This window comes from Macrobrachium nipponense, chromosome 38 (assembly GCF_015104395.2).
Source record: "Macrobrachium nipponense isolate FS-2020 chromosome 38, ASM1510439v2, whole genome shotgun sequence".
In the NCBI taxonomy this organism is placed as follows: domain Eukaryota; kingdom Metazoa; phylum Arthropoda; class Malacostraca; order Decapoda; family Palaemonidae; genus Macrobrachium; species Macrobrachium nipponense.
In genome coordinates, this window is record NC_061098.1 from 35,877,115 (window position 1) to 35,894,614 (window position 17,500).

The window sequence follows — 17,500 nt, forward strand, 5'->3', positions numbered from 1 at the left end:
ATAGAATAGGCAGGTGTGATATACATACATACATACATATATATATATATATATATATATATATATATATATATATATATATATATACATAAATGATATATAGATATATATATATAGATATATATATATATATATATATATATATATATATATATATATAGTATATAATATATATATATATATATATATATATATATATATATATATATATATATATATATATATATGTATATATGTATATATATATATATATATATATATATATATATATATATATATATATATATATATAATATATATATATATATATATATATATATATATATAATATCTATATATATATATATATATTATATATATAATATATATATATATATATATATATAGTATATATATACATATATATATATATATATATATATATAATATATATATAGATATATATATATATATATATATATATATATATATATATATATATATATATATATATATGTATATATATATACATACATATATAAATATACATATACATATACATACACATATACATATACATATACATATACGTATATGTATATGTATATATATATATATATATATATATATATATATATATATATATATATATATATATAGGTATATATATATATATATTGCTACTTCGAAAATGCATGTTTCCCCTCTTTGAAATGTCATGTAAGATTGTGTAACATTTTTTCAGATTCCTAGATAGCTTAGAATAGGATGTTTTAAAATGTGTGTTCAGATTTCGCATTACATATTGTAAAAGAATATATATATTAACGTAGAACGTAAAAAGAGAGAGATTCTCTTTGTCCGTTAGAAGCTATGAATGTTTAACTTTTATGTCAACACTGTAAGATTAGAGGGTCTGCGAGATCCGGTTGCTTTCCTAAATCTGTCAACGCATTTGATAGCGATCGAATTGAATCTTTGCGTTGTTATCAAAACATGTCAATCTTAATTGTCGCTCAGCCTCCGTTTCAATCGAGTAGAGTACGTCTTTTTTTTTTAACAGACTGGACTCGTACGCGTATGTCTTTGCCAAGTCCCACGTGGAGATTGCACATTTCTTTATGAAGATTGCGTCAGATTTCGAACTTTCTGGAAGCATTTGTGCCAAGAACGTTTTTGTCATCGGCCCTGTCCAGTTTTAGCAAGGGAAGAAGATTTCATTACATCTTAGAACCTCGAGGCATTAACATCTTGCTCTCGTTCTCTCTCTCTCTCTCTCTCTCTCTCTCTCTCTCCCGCGACATCATTGAGATTATATTTGATATATGATAACATATTTCATATTTGATATTTCTTAGAGTTTATTTAGTATTAAATAGTATTTTTGTGGAATCTGAACAAACATTATTTCGTAACGGCGCCTGGTTTTTGTGAAAGTGTGTAAGACAAGACTGCAGCTAAGAAAGAAATTGGTATACCAAAAAGGTAAAGTGTGTTATATTTTTATTAGTTGCAACTAATAACTAATAACGGTTAGGTAATAACTAATAACTAATAATTGTTAGGAACAGTGATTAACTAATAACTAATATTTAATGGTTATGATGGTTTGGTTAACGAATAACAGGTGGTTATGATGGTTTGGTAAAAACTGATGGTTATAATGTTTTGAGTGAAAAAGATTTACACCTTTACACATTGCGTATTTTTGTGTTTTATGTTTCCTTTTTTCCATTGTTTGTGCACTATTTCATTTTCTTATTGGAGTGTGTCTTTTTTATTTTATATTTTCATTTGCGTTCACAATTTAATTGACTTAGTTATTTTCATTGCTTAATCATTGCACATTTAATTAAATTTAACATTTGTGAATTAATTTGCATTTACTTAGAATTCTTTTCAAGTTTTGTTGTTGTGTAGCACTTGTGAATTAATTTCAAAGTTTCAATTATTGCCTAACACTTTTGGATTTTGATGGAATTAATTTTCTTGAATTTTGTGATAATTAATTTTGATTTAATTTTACTTAATTTGATTCAAGAATTAATTGAACTTTACTTGTTTTCAAGTAACAGTAATTTTCCCTGATATTGTGAATTTCACTTATAAATTTTGAATTTTATAATAAATTTTTGTATTTAAAATTTTTATAAGTGTTTTTATTTCTAACCAGTATATTTGCATTTAATTTGATTATATTGATGATAGGTAGAATCATAGAGTTATAATTGATTTGCTTTCCTTCAATTTACTTGAAGTGACTTAGAACCAGGGAAGTACTTAGACTTCTACAATCAGTGAAATAATTAGACTTTTAAAGTTGTTGATGGAGTGATGCCCTTTGATTAATTTAATTACTTACAAAAGATTACCTCACACCTGTTTTGATGAAACTTAGTCTGATTTTCTGCAATACTGGTAAGTGTTAAGGGATCACTGTTGCCTTTAGAGTATTTAGTCGTTTAATACGTGTTATGAGGGTTCAGGTGTCTTGCTTTTGGTGAGGTAATAATTGATAAGTGGTAACCAGATACTTGGCACTTCGTAACATTGTTTAATGGTGCCCAGAGACCCGGGAAAGCTGATTTCATTATCACTCTAGAATATACTGGTGGTGTTAGGGATATATTTTGTTAGGAGAGTGACCATATAGTTTTGTTTTGCATTTATTGTATTGAATTGTAAGTTGATAACTTAGAGGAAAATGGCTCAGTTCAAGGTTCAGGAATTTTTAGCAGCCCCTTCCATCCAAGTTTTGTCTGAAACCACTCTGACTAAGGCACAGTGGAGCGCTTTAGCAGTGGCATGTGGTGGTTATTTGTCTACTAGTATGGTAAAGGCACAAATAAGATGTATTGCTATGGAACTCATTGATCAAACTCTGGTAGAATAAACTGATGAAGATGAGTTAGAATTGGCTCAAGAGTTGTGGAATGTAGCACGTGCTGATGTCATAAATAAGCAAGCAGAAAAGAAAGAGAAAAGTGAAGTAGAGTTAGAGCTTAAACGCATTGAAGCAGAGGAGAATTTGATTAAGCTAAAAATGCTTGCTGAAAGAGAGAGAATGCAAGCTGAAAGAGAAAGAATGCAAGCTGAAAGAGAAAGAATAGACAGGGAAAAACAAGAAAGAAGTGAAAGAGAAGAAGAAAAAGCAGCAGAAGAGGAAAGAGAAAGGATAAAAGAGGAAAGAGAAATTGCAAGACATGAAAGGGAAATGGAATTAATAAAAGCTAGATCCACATTACCTGTAAAACACCGTCTAACCCTAACCAAGGTAATCAAGACCCTGTATTTGATGTAGTGAGAGTACAGAAGTTAATCCCTAAGTTTAACTGAAGAAGCTCCAGTGAGTTTTTTTATCACTTTGAGAAAGTGGCTTTAGGTATGGGATGGCCAAAGGATAAATGGTCAGTTTTGCTACAAAGTGTCTTGATTGATAAATGGAGAAGTGCTTATCTACCCTTAACAGCTGATCAGTGTAAAGACTACAATGGTACTTAAAACAGTGTGCTACAGTTTACCAGATGACCCAGAGTACTACAATGAGAGATTCAGAAATTTGAGAAAGATGAGAAGGGAACATTCTTAGATTATGCTTACAAAGTGAGAAGGTGTTTCAAACGTTGGGTAGAAGCTGATAAAGTTAAAACTTTTGATGACGTTAGAAGAGTTACTGTGTTCTTGAACAGTATCTTAAAGGGAATTCCTGAAACATATAAGAGCCTATTTAAGAGAGAGAGAAGTGAAGAAACTTGACAAAGCTGCTACACTAAGTGAAGATTATAATATAATCAGTAGTGAACGTAATTACAATGTCAAGTACCAGAGTCAACAACGCCCAGGTTTTAGTCTTTTCCAAATAACAGGAACAAGTTAATGGGTGGGAAACCTTCAAGTGATAATACCAAGAGTACACAAGGTAATACACCTCAGCAAACTAATGTGAAATCCTCATCCAGTTTTTCAAGACAGTTACAGAAACCTAACGTTGTCTGTTTCAAGTGTGGAAGAGTAGGACACTACAGTCAAGAGAGTTACCGGAATCAACAGCAAGTCAAACCAGTGGTCAAGTTGTAAAATGTGACCAGGTGAAACAAACTACGAAGAGCAGTGTGGGAAAGAATCAGACTCCAGAGAAGAATGAAACTAAAGAAGCTGAATGTTTAGCAACCAGTGGAAATGATACCTCAAGCAGTGAGTGGCTTAGCAGTGTGGAGGCTTTTAAGCCATATATCTATGAGGGTATGCTGTCAACTCAAGAAGGAAGTGTGCAGGTACCAGTCAAGATATTACGTGATACAGGGAGTAACCATAGTGTGGTAGTGCGTGGTTCTCACCCTCAGTTGGAGAAGAGTCTCACAGAAGATTCAGTTATTTTGAAGGGTATCGGAGGAGAGGAAGTAACTCCTATATGCCGCTTACACCTGTCATGTGAATTGGTGACAGGGAATGTTGATTTTGCTGTAAAGGACTCACTGGCTGTGGAAGGTGTACATGTTCTGTTGGGGAATGAAGTTGGTGGTATGCCATTTATTCCTTGTCCTGTAGTGACAGACAAACCATTGAGGATTAGTCCTACAGTAGAGTTGGAGAAGAATAAACCATACCTGTTTCCTAGTTGTGTAACTACCAGAGGTATGAGAGGACTACAACTGCAAGTGAAGAAACTGAGGATTTACACACCAAAGAAGGATCAAGTGAAGGATCTTTGTGCTTAGAAGAATTATTCCAGGGAAGTGAAGTTTCCATAGTGCTGACCAAGAGAGATTTCCCAAGAAGATGAAGAAGACGACGACGACGAAGAAGAAGAACCTGATGTTCCTGAAGAGACTCCGAGTAGTCAAAGTGTACCTGAAGACAGTAGTGAAACTACAGTAGCTGAGTTAGCAGATATTGAGAATTCAACCCTTGAAATTGGTCAAGTGACAAGAGAGAAGCTAATGGACTTGCAGAAGAAGTATGCATCGTTAAACGATTTGTTCTCAGAGTTGTTGATCGAGAAGAGATGCAACAAACCCTACCTGTTATTATCTGAAGGAATGTTTGCTGATGAGGAAGTATAGACCTACAGATATACCAGGAGATGCTGTATGGGCGAATATTCAAATTTTGATTCCATATCCATTGAGAAAGCAAGTGGTTGCCGTAGCTCATGAGTCTGGACATATGGGAATCACGAAAACTGTGGAGAAGATCATGAAATAATGTTTCTGGCCTGGACTTCACAAAGATGTTAGCAGGTTCTGTCGTGAATGTCATACCTGCCAGATAGCTGGAAAACCGAATGAAACCATCAAGAAAGCCCCCCTACAACCTATAGAAGTTAGAGGAGAAAACCTTTAGCAAAGTGATTATAGACATGGTTGGACCATTGCCGAAGACAAAGAAAGGAAATGAGTATTTGTGACATTAATGTGTCCTGTGACAAGGTATCCAGAAGCAATCCCTGTCAGAAACATATCTGCCAAGATAGTTGCTGAAAAACTTGTGGAGTTCTTTTCACAAAGTTGGTATACCAGAGATAGTACAAAGTGACAGAGGAACAAACTTTACTTCAAAGTTATTCCAGGATGTGATGAATTTGTTAGGAGTGAAACAACAGTTATCCACTGCCTATCATCCAGAAAATAAAGGTGCCTTAGAAAGGTTCCATCAAACATTGAAAAGTATGCTGACAAAGTATTGTTCTGAGTCAGGAAGAGAATGGGATGTTGGTTTACCATTAATGTTGTTTGAAGTTAGGAGTGCTTATCAAGAAAGTATGGGATGTTCACCTAATGAAATGATTTTTGGAAGAGAAGTTAGAGGACCGTTGAAGATTCTTGCAGAAAATTGGGAAGAAAATCAAGAAGAAAGCCAAGGAGAGTATGTGAAGAACTTAAGGAAAAGGTTGAAAGAGATTTAGAAAATTCTCTTTAGAAAACTTGAAAATGAGTCAAGAGAAAATGAAAAGAGATTTGATGCTAAGACTAAGCTAAGAAGTTTAGTGTTGGTCAACAAGTGTTAGTGTTCTTACCTGTCAAGAGATTTCCCCTCACTAATAAATTTCAAGGTCCTTACAAGATAATTCAAAAGTTAAGTGATAGAACTTAAGTGATTGAAAACACTAGAAAGAAGAAGAAGACAAAGGAAGATACATGTGAACCTCTTGAAACCTTATTTCTCAGAAACTAACACTGTAACTGTGTCAGCAACCCAAACAACTTTATCTACAGAAGACGATTATGGCTACGAATTGGGAGCAGCAAGCAAGATGAATAATTCTTCAATTTTGGAAAATTTGGAGGATAAACTGAAACATCTGAGTGTTGAACAAGGTGAAGACTTAAGTGAAGTAATTAGAAGTTTTCCAGAAATTTTTTCAGATGTGCCTAGACGTACCGATCTGACCAATCATGAAATCAAGATTCAAGAAGATGGAAAACCTTTCAAGCAAAGAGCCTATTGCTTATCACCGTATCATTGAGATGTTTTGAAGAAGGAAGTTGAGTATTTGCTGCAACATGGATTAGCAGAACCCAGTTCAAGTCACTCCAGTTCTCCATGTGTGTTAGTGAAGAAGCCAGATGGTTCATTTAGGATGTGTACTGATTATAGGAAACTGAATTCTATCAGTATGGCTGATAAATATCCTTTTCCTCTTATAGATCAGTTACTTGATAATATTGGGCAAGCCAAGTTTGATTCCAAGATAGACTTGTTGAAAGGATATTATCAAATTCCCTTAGATGAGAATGACAAGTTGCTGTCAGCTTTTATTACTCCATTTGGACTGTATCAGTATACTGTCCTGCCGTTTGGTCTGATGAATGCACCGGCAACATTTCAACGAGTGATGGATCAACTGCTAGGATCAATAGAAGGAGTAGGTGTATACTTAGATGACATCGTGATTTACTCTACAACGTGGGAAGAACATCTGAAGATTCTGAGGAAAGTTTTCAAGAAACTACAAGAAGCAGGATTAACAGTCAACCTAGAGAAGAGTGAGTTTGGCAAGGCAACTGTGCAGTATCTTGGGTTTAAAGTTGGGAAAGGCCTTCTTGCTCCAGTAAATGCTAATGTAGAAGGTATCCGTAAGGCTACCCCATCTACTACCAGGAAACAGCTACAGAGATTTTTGGGGATGGCTGGATTTTATTGTTGTTTCTGCCCAAATTTCTCAGCTGTAGTAGCTCCCTTGACAGACTTGACTATTCCCAAAGCTAAGTTTATTTGGACTCCAGAGTGTCAAGAATCCTTTGAGAAGGTAAAAACCATTTTAACTTCAAGACCAGTACTTCAAGCTCCAGACTTCGACAAGAAATTTGTGATACAATTTGATGCGCCAGACTGTGGCGTTGGAGCTGTTCTACTTCAAGAAGATGAAAAATAATATCTACCATCCCTGTGTGCCTTCATGTCTACAAAATTGAAAAAACATCAAAAAGTATACTCGACAATCGAGAAGGAAACTTTAGCCTTAATCACCGCATTGAAAAAATTTGAAGTGTATGTGAATAGACCTAGGAATGAAGAAATTTTAGTGTTGTATGATCACAATCCACTATCATTTATCTAGAGAATGAAAAATCATAATCAAAGACTGGCCAGGTGGTCTTTGTGCTGCAACAGTATAACTTAAGAGTGCAGCACATTAGTGGCAAAAACAATGTAGTTGCTGATTATTTATCTAGTTGGATTCAACACCGTGATAAAGAATCTGCTGGGGGGAGGTATATATATTGCTACTTTCAAAATGCATGTTTACCCTCTTTGAAATGTTCATGTAAGATTGTGTAAACATTTTTTTCAGATTCCTAGATAGCTTAGAATAGGAATGTTTTAAAAATGTGTGTTCAGATTTCGCATTACATGTTGTAAAAGAATATATATATTAACGTTCGAAGCTATAAATGTTTAACTTTTATGTCAACACTGTAAGATTAGAGGGTCTGCGAGATCCGGTTGCTTTCCTAAATCTGTCAACGCATTGATAGCGATCGAATTGAATCTTTGCGTTGTTATCAAAACATGTAAATTTTAATTGTTGCTCAGCCTCCGTTTCGATCGAGTATAGTACATCAATTATTTCAACAGACTGGACCCGTACGCGCATGTCTTTGCCGAGTCCCACGTGGAGATTGCACATTTCTTTATGAAGATTGCGTCAGATTTCGAACTTTCTGGAAGCATTTGTGCCAAGAACGTTTTTGTCATCTGCCCTGTCCAGTTTTAGCAAGGGAAGAAGATTCCATTACATCTTAAAACCTCGAGGCTTTAACATCTCGCTCTTGTTCTCTCTCTCTCTCTCTCTCTCTCTCTCTCTCTCTCTCTCTCATCTCTTTCTCTCCCGCGACATCATTGAGATTATATTAACGTAACGTAAATTGGTCACTCGTAACTTAGAATTTCATATTTGATATTTCTTAGAGTTTATTTAGTATTAAATAGTATTTTTGTGGAATCTGAACAAACATTATTTCGTAACGGCGCCTGGTTTTTGTGAAAGTGTGTAAGACAAGACTGCAGCTAAGAAAGAAATTGGTATACCAAAAAGGTAGTGTGTGTTATATTTTTATTAGTTGCAACTAATAACTAATAACGGTTAGGTAATAACTAATAACTAATAATTGTTAGGAACAGTGATTAACTAATAACTAATATTTAATGGTTATGATGGTTTGGTTAACTAATAACAGGTGGTTATGACAGTTTGGTAAAAACTGATGGTTATAATGTTTTGAGTGAAAAAGATTTACACCTTTGCACATTGCGTATTTTTTGTGTTTTGTGTTTCTTCCATTGTTTGTGCACTATTTCATTTTCTTATTGAAGTGTGTCTTTTTATTTTATATTTTCATTTGCATTCACAATTTAATTGACTTAGTTTGTTTTCATTGCTTAATCATTGCACATTTAATTAAATTTAACATTTGTGAATTAATTGCATTTACTTAGTAATTCTTCAAGTTTTGTTGTTGTTTAGCACTTGTGAATTAATTTCAAAGTTTCAATTATTGCCTAACACTTTTGGATTTTGATGGAATTAATTTTCTTGAATTTTGTGATAAATTAATTTTGATTTAATTTTACTTAATTTGATTCAAGAATTAATTGAACTTTACTTTGTTTTCAAGTAACAGTAATTTTCCCTGATATTGTGAATTTAACTTATAAATTTTGAATTTCATTATAAATTTTTGTATTTAAAATTTTATAAGTGTTTTTATTTCTAACCAGTATATTTGCATTTAATTTGATTATATTGATGATAGGTAGAATCATAGAGTGGTAATTGATTTGCTTTCCTTCAATTTATTTGATGTGACTTAGAACCAGGGAAGTACTTAGACTTCTGCAATCAGGGAAATAATTAGACTTTTAAAGTTGTTGATGGAGTGATGCCCTTTGATTAATTTAATTACTTACAAGATTACCTCTCACCTGTTTTGATGAACTTAGTCTGACTTTCTGCAATACTGGTAAGTGTTAAGGGATCACTGTTGCCTTTCGAGTATTCAGTCGTTTAATACGTGTTATGAGGGTTCAGGTGTCTTGCTTTTGGTGAGGTATTAATTGATAAGTGGTAACCAGATACTTGGCACTTTGTAACAATATATATATATATCTATATATAGATATATATATATGATATAGATGATGATATATAGATATATATATATATATATGGATATATATATATAGATATATATTATAGATATATAGTATATATGATATTATATTATAGTATATATATATATTTATATATATATATATATATATATATATATATATATATAACGAAATAGATATATATGATAGTAGATATATATCTATAATTGGATGATATAATATATCTATATATATTATATATATATATATATATATATAACTATATATATATAGATAATATATATATATCGATATCTATATATATTATATATAAATATACATTATATATAAATAGCATATATATATATATATATATAATATATATCATATATATATATATGGTATATATATCATTGTATATATATATATATATATAATACTATATATATATATATATATATATATATATATATATTATATATATATATATACGAATATATGTGTGTGTATATATACATGCATATATATATGTACATGTTTTATATATATATATATATGATAATATATATATATATATATATATATATATATATATATATATATATTTATATATATATAATATATATGTATATATATATGTATATATATATGTGTATACCATATATATATATATATATATATATATAATATATATATACTATATATATATATATACTATATATATTATACATATAATATCTATATATATAGTATAATATATATGATATATAGTATATATATATATATATAGGATATATATACATATATATATATATATATATATTATATATACATATATATATATATATATACATATATAATATATATATATATATATATATATATATATATATATATATATATATATATATATATAAATGGAAGTCTATTTTTGCAAATTTCAGATTCCATTATTATATTTTCTTAGAGTTAGTATGTTCAGAAATGTGAGTTCAGAATTCACAAAAACATAATTTACAAGTTAAGAATAAAGTAGAATGTGAAAAGAGAGAGAAATCAGCATTGTCCGTTTGAAGCAGGAAATTGCTGTCATCACTCGAGATAAGAGGAGCTCGAGTTCTCTGTTTTGTTTTGGAAACTTGTCAATCATGTATGTGGGATTGGTAGCAAACCAGTATTGTTCCTTCGTATTACTTTTAAAACCACGTGAGGAATTGCATCATATTTCGTAAGATCGTTTTAGAACATCTTATATAAGAATATATCATCTATAGGAAGTGATGTCACTTATTCTTTGCTTTCAATTTAAATAATTATTCCTTTCATTTAAAGAGACTTTTATCGTTTTAAATCACGTAATAATAAATATTTATGATTGCAATCCCAATTTCTCTCTGTTCATTGTTTTAAAAGAGAATTATAAAGATTTAGCAAAGGAACTTCAGTTCCAAAACGTTTTGGGTCACTCAGGCATTAATGTTTAGTCTAGTTAACTACCATACAAGAGAGATTTTGTCATTCTCAGATTTGAAACCATGTCGCGAGGAGATAACATCCATCTCTCTCTCTCTCTCTCTCTCTCTCTCTCTGCCCATACGAAAGAAGTTCGGTTTCACTTTAAAACAGAGATTATATATTTCGTGGTTGGTCAACTCATAAATTTTAGGTTTGCGTATTTCTTAGATTTATTTAGTATTGCTTAGTGCTTATTTGTGGAATCTGAGCAGACGTTGTAAAAGTGTGTAGGTGTTTATTGGCCTTCTAAAATTGGTCTGCCAAGGTAATAGTTTTTTAGTAAGTTCAGTGAACTAAACTTAAACATAAAAAGTACTGAAAATACTGAAAGTTCTTAGGTTATTCCAGGGGAAAGTTTTTTTCACATTTTGGTGTTGATTTTTTGGGTGTGCTCCATTTTTCTTATTAAAGTGATTTTTTTGTCTAGTTGCCATTTTTCTTATTGAAGTGTGATATATATATATATATATATATATATATATATATATATATATATATATATATATATATATATATATATATATATATTATATGTGTGTATATATATTCTGTGTGATAATGCTTTCTTAGTGTTTACAATTTTGGTATTTTCCACATTTTTCAGTGTTTACATTCACATTCACAATTTGATTAAATCTAGTGTTTTCATTAGTTAATCATTACAAATTTGATTGAGTTTAACACTTGAGAATTACTTGGCATTTACTTAGAATTCTTTTAATTTTTTATTGTTGTTTAACACATGTGAATTGATTTTAAAATTTTAGTTGTTACTTAATACTTTGAATTTACCTTGAATATTTTAATTTATTGAGTTTTGAGCTAAATTAATTGTGATTTATTTCTACTTAATAATGAATCAGGAATTAATTAAACCTTGTGTTCTTTTCAAGTTATGGTAAATTTCCCAGAGATTGAGAATTTCCCTTATAAATTTTTAGTTTAATAATACATTTTTGTATTTGAAACTTTTATGAGTGTTTTCTTATTTTTCACCAGTATATTTAATGTTGTTTAGGTAGAAATATAGACAGGTAATTGAGTTGTTTTCCTTCAATTTAATTGAAGTGAGTTAGTGCTAGGGAAATACTTTTAATAGTTGTTGATGAAGTGATGCCCTTTAATTAATTAATTACATATAACATTACCTCACACCTATTTTAATGAACTAAGTCTGATTTATAAGTTTTCAAGGAATCACTGTTGCCTTTAGAGTATTCGGTCGTATTTTATCTGTGATGAAGGTTCAGGTGTCTGGCTGTGTGAGGTAACTATTTTATGATTGGTAAGTGTAGTAACCAGATACTTGCCACTTCGTCACAATATATATATTGCATATATGCATTATATACTACTACTATAAAATAAATACCTATACATACATATTTATATTGGTATATATATATATATACATATATAATATTATATATATATCCATATATATATACTATATATATATATATATATATATATATGTATATATATAGATGAATAACTTGATCACGAAGTATATCCAAAACGTGATGCTATGTATAAATAAAGGTTTTTTTTTTGCCACCCGAAGGAAAAAAATGAAAAAGCGACATAGCCAAGTACTTTCGGTCCTGTTCGGACCCTTTACTGAGGCAAACTGATTTTACAAAGAACAGCATAGTCAAAAGAAGGCTTAATATACAAACTGACACTACCAGATTAGCCATAAGGCGATTTTCACTCTACAGAAAGGAGCCGCCGCCAGAGGCTAGCCACACCTTGAAGGATACACACAGTAAACAAGTTATTCTTCCAGAAAACAGTACATTTTGGAAAAAAACACGGGAGCATATACAATTTAATATCATTAATTTTTACAAAAAATTTCCCAAGAAAAATTATTATTAATGAAAAGACGAAAGAAAATATAAATATATATATCGAGCAAGAGAGAGAGAGAGAGAGAGGAGAGAGAGAGATGAGAGAGAGAGAGAGAGAGAGAGAAATAATAAACTATATATATGTGGGACTAATTTATTAGTTGTTCATTTATTTTGAGGTCCTTCATAACAAATACCGGGTCCAAATGGTACATTCCCAGAATAAGATTTAGGTTGTTTTTATTAGTGATTTGTATAATTGCCGATTCCAGTAAATTTCTTGAAACATAATCATTAGATCTAGCTATTACCGAGGTATCACCTCCCCAATTAATACAATGAGATTTTCACTCAGATGGATAAACAGTGCATTTGAAGTCTGGGCTGTTCTAACTTTCGTGGCAAAAAAACTTTATATATATGTATATATATATGTATATATATATATATATATATATATATATATATATATATATATATATATATATATATATATATATATATATATAGATAAATATAGAATCTACTGATCACTTTTTACACGATACATACGTACATAGCATGATTCGAAACTGCATCCAGAGTAGCAGAAGAAGGACGTGTTGTCTCCCTAGACACGTGGCCAGGTCGGCAACGTGAGCTCGTTCTGTTACTCTGGATGCAGTAACGAACCCTGCTATGGGCATCAGAATTACTCCATTCTTGCATTTGGATCTAAGGCTTTGTAGTAACAAGCCTGTCCAACAAGTGTTAAGAACCCGATAATTTAAAAGGCCACTATGGTTATTATATGCCTATATATATATATACTATAACTATATATATATATATATATATACATATATATATATATATATATATATATATATATGTGTGTGTGTGTGTGTGTGTGTGTATGTGTGTGTGTGTGTGTGTGTGTGTGTGTGATATTACCAATTAATAATGAAAGCCTTTATTTATATGAAGAAGTGAGTGGTATTGGAGCTTTTTTTATATTTTTGCATAATCTGCTGTCATAATAGAGTACGTAGAAATGCATGATAAATTTTTTAAAAATTAATAATCAATTATTCTCTAACAAATTCAATCTCATTACTCAGTGACCTGCTCTGAATTACACTGAATGAGAAACTTCAACATTTCCAATTTTAATCAGATGTGGGAGATTTTGTGATTAATGATTAAAATTCATACTCTAGTCTAGTGATATTAATTGCTGAGACTCGTTTACTGAAAAATCCTTATTCATATAAATGAAGGCTTACCTTAATTCCTCCCTTTTCATAAGCTCATTTCCCAATCGGAAGGAGAGCAATTTTCTCTCTTACTTTCAGGATTTTCAGAACTAATTTTGTCTTGGCAAAACTTGAATTTCTCATTATTTATTAGTGAGTTACATAAGTAAATATTTGCTTAACTATCACATATTTTCCCTCCTTTAATTGTAGTTTATGATAATGCAAAATGGTGCCGAAAATGATCATTTCCATATTGATTATTGCCAGTGCAAACGCATCTGTATCCCACGGTGTTCATGACTTGACCTCTAATTCTCTTACCTGAACATAATTATGTCCCTTCTTTTGTAATGGCTGTGACTCATAAACATACAGGAGTCAAGACAATTTAGTATGAGAATCAGGACAACTCTGTGGATTCACTGTCACTTCTTGCTTGAAATTGATAAGCAATTGATAATGTTTATTTGCATTGTGTATTTCGTGACGACATTGGTTCGGCTGTAGCTCAGCTTTATTGCGACGCTTAATTTCTGTTAAACTGCAATAATGACTTCCTTAGATAGCGCCCTAAAGACATTATTACAAACCCCTGAATATTTTAAATTTCAAAACATACAAGTTCTCAAACTTAGTCGCTGAGGTTAGCGTTCAACTATGCAATGCTTTACAAGTATTAATTTTCTCTAAAACATGACTGAATTCTAAGAAGCAAATCTTGAAAAACAGCAACCATAAGTGGTCCAATATGTCGTGCTCGGACTCAACTACCCCACCCAGACTCCGGTCAAAACATTTCTTCATTTTGATCGAAATTCAATCATGAATTTTTCCCTCGACGGCATTTTTCCTTAAGATACAATGACACAAATCATTACTGAATCACGATGAAAGGTAATATCTTCATCATCAGGCTTCCAGCATTCACTAATTCGACATAATACGTTACAAGTTCCGAAACAGCATGTTAATGAAAACGTTTCTTTATTATAAAAGCCGTTCTTATTATACATGAAAAAAAAACAAGTCCCTTAATAAAGCATTTGACCAAAAATGTGGCTCTAAAACGCTTTCAAGGACTTCTTTATTCAAGGATAATAATAAAAATATTCATGAAATACGCAAAACACAAATAATATGTGTTTAAGCTCTTCAAGCACAGAAAAATAAGGCAAAATACGTCTCTCTACAACAAGATTCCAAACATACTTATTATTCTATCTATCAAACCATAACACAACCTAATGCTCTGATTAGCCGATATTCTGTGAGATGGAATTAGCCGACCAATAGTACGGCAGAATTTTAGTGGCGCAAAACACAGATTCTATTGTTTGTATCATAATATTCGTTATTAGAAGGACTATTCTTTTGAATAATATAACCTAACGCAACCTTTACCTAACTGACAAAATCCGATATAAATATTTTTTTTTTTTATTTGGGCAATGGATAATCCATTTTTTATGGATATTTGCCTTATAAGAGGGTGATCAATGGAGGACTGAAAAAGATTATCTTGAAAAGAAATGACCTTCGACTTATTGTATTTTTACCTTTAGAAAGTCTACACCAGATAGTATAGGGAGGTTCTTGTCTGTATTTCAGAAACAACAATGAAGTTTGTAATTATCCTAAAAATATACAATTTGTAAGGCCTCTTCACAACTAGATACTTCCTAAATACAAGAAGAAACTATACTCATGAATAGGTTTACATCCAGATTTAGGTCAACAAGCAGTGCCTAATAATTCCACTTATATAATTCAGAACTTTCTTGATTTGTGTCAATTCTTGTTTTGGTTTAAGCTTAATCTGGCCTTTTGCCAGCATGCTGAAGGCCAGCTTAATTATAAAAGAACAAAAACTGTAACTTTAGACAGGACTTAGATGTCAATTTTTAACAGTGGGTTAAGCTTACTACCAACAGCGTGTTCAAAAGCAGTTTTGGGCTGGTAGAATGTAAGTATGTTTTACTTACAAATTGGAAGATGTTGTCAGTGCCGAGTTTCAGTTGAGATAAATAAAAATTTCCTTTTTCTTTAGTCGTCAGCTTTATATTTGTCATTCTGATTTTAAGTATACGAGGAGTATTGTTAAATTCCCGTTCAGAGCAGCCACGAAAAAAGCTGTTGTATTCGTCTAGCAATGAATGATTACACGCAAGATCTACACACTGTTAGGTCGGGTGGACAGCGGTAGGATTTGGGCAGCTTCTGTGCATCATGTCATCGAAACCTTTGCGTACCTACCTTTTTTCTCCACTCATTATCCATTTCTAATAAAATCATTTTTTTCTTGTCGTTGATTCTCTCTCTCTCTCTCTCTCTCTCTCTCTCTCTCTCTCTCTCTCCCATGGAAATTGTGATATTGTTTTTATGATTCACAATTCACTTTTCATCTATGTAAAATTGTTAGGGAAACATGAAACAACAAAATAATGAATAGTTCATTTATTATCTAGAAGTACAAATATTATAATTTACAGTTTCATAAACAAGGTCTCAATTTCCTTCTTTCAAATGGTAAGGCCCCTCCAGCAAGTTTCATCTCGTCGGCAAAAGTTCTTAAGAAATTATTTCCTTCTTTCAAATTTTCATTATTGAAAGCTAAGAAAAGAGATTTCTCTCATTTACTCAAGTGGGAAAAGAGAGTTTCTGAGGGTACATGAAGACCACCTCTGCTCATTACATCTATCCAACATTTATCATCCGTAACAACATCGGACCTTTGTTTTTCTCATTTGGGATAGTTTATTGAATTCTTCTCTTAACTATTAAACCTTTTATAAACCTAAGAGATTCTTCCTCCCTCGGTTGCAGGAGTGAGTCTACTTGCAGGTATTTAATTCGCTTTGCCTGTTTCAGTTACTTCCAAGAATCTCATCACCTTCTTCCAGCCATGATTCCTGCCTTAATTCGATGTCTCTTAAAATAAGACTAGTGAGACAAATTTCTAAAGCAATTTTTCGTTCTTTGTCTGCAGTTTTCTCCTGTGTAGACGAACTCTTAAGACTCTGATATCATTAGACAGGATGTATTGATTTTCAATGCATTTAGTACTATTACAGTTTTCACTTATCAGGGCTACTTCTTTCCCTAGCAAATATTTGTCCGCCCTTCTACCTAATGCAAGCAAATAAATGCTCCAGACTGTTCTGACAGCCTCCTTGTTAGGATATCATCGATTTCATAAGGCGTCTTAAGCATTTCAAACAGGAATATCAGAGAGTAGCATGACAGAATTAACCCTTTTTGAAATTGATAGAGATGTCCATTGGCACAACTACTGAAATCTTTAATCACTCTTATTGTTGATAT

General features: G+C 31.3%; 1 protein-coding gene across 1 annotated transcript in view; it reads left to right on the plus strand.

The window, feature by feature from the left end:
- LOC135209790 (uncharacterized) overlaps window positions 1-17,500 on the plus strand; it is a 71,124-nt gene that overhangs the window by 881 nt on the left and 52,743 nt on the right. The window lies entirely within an intron of this gene.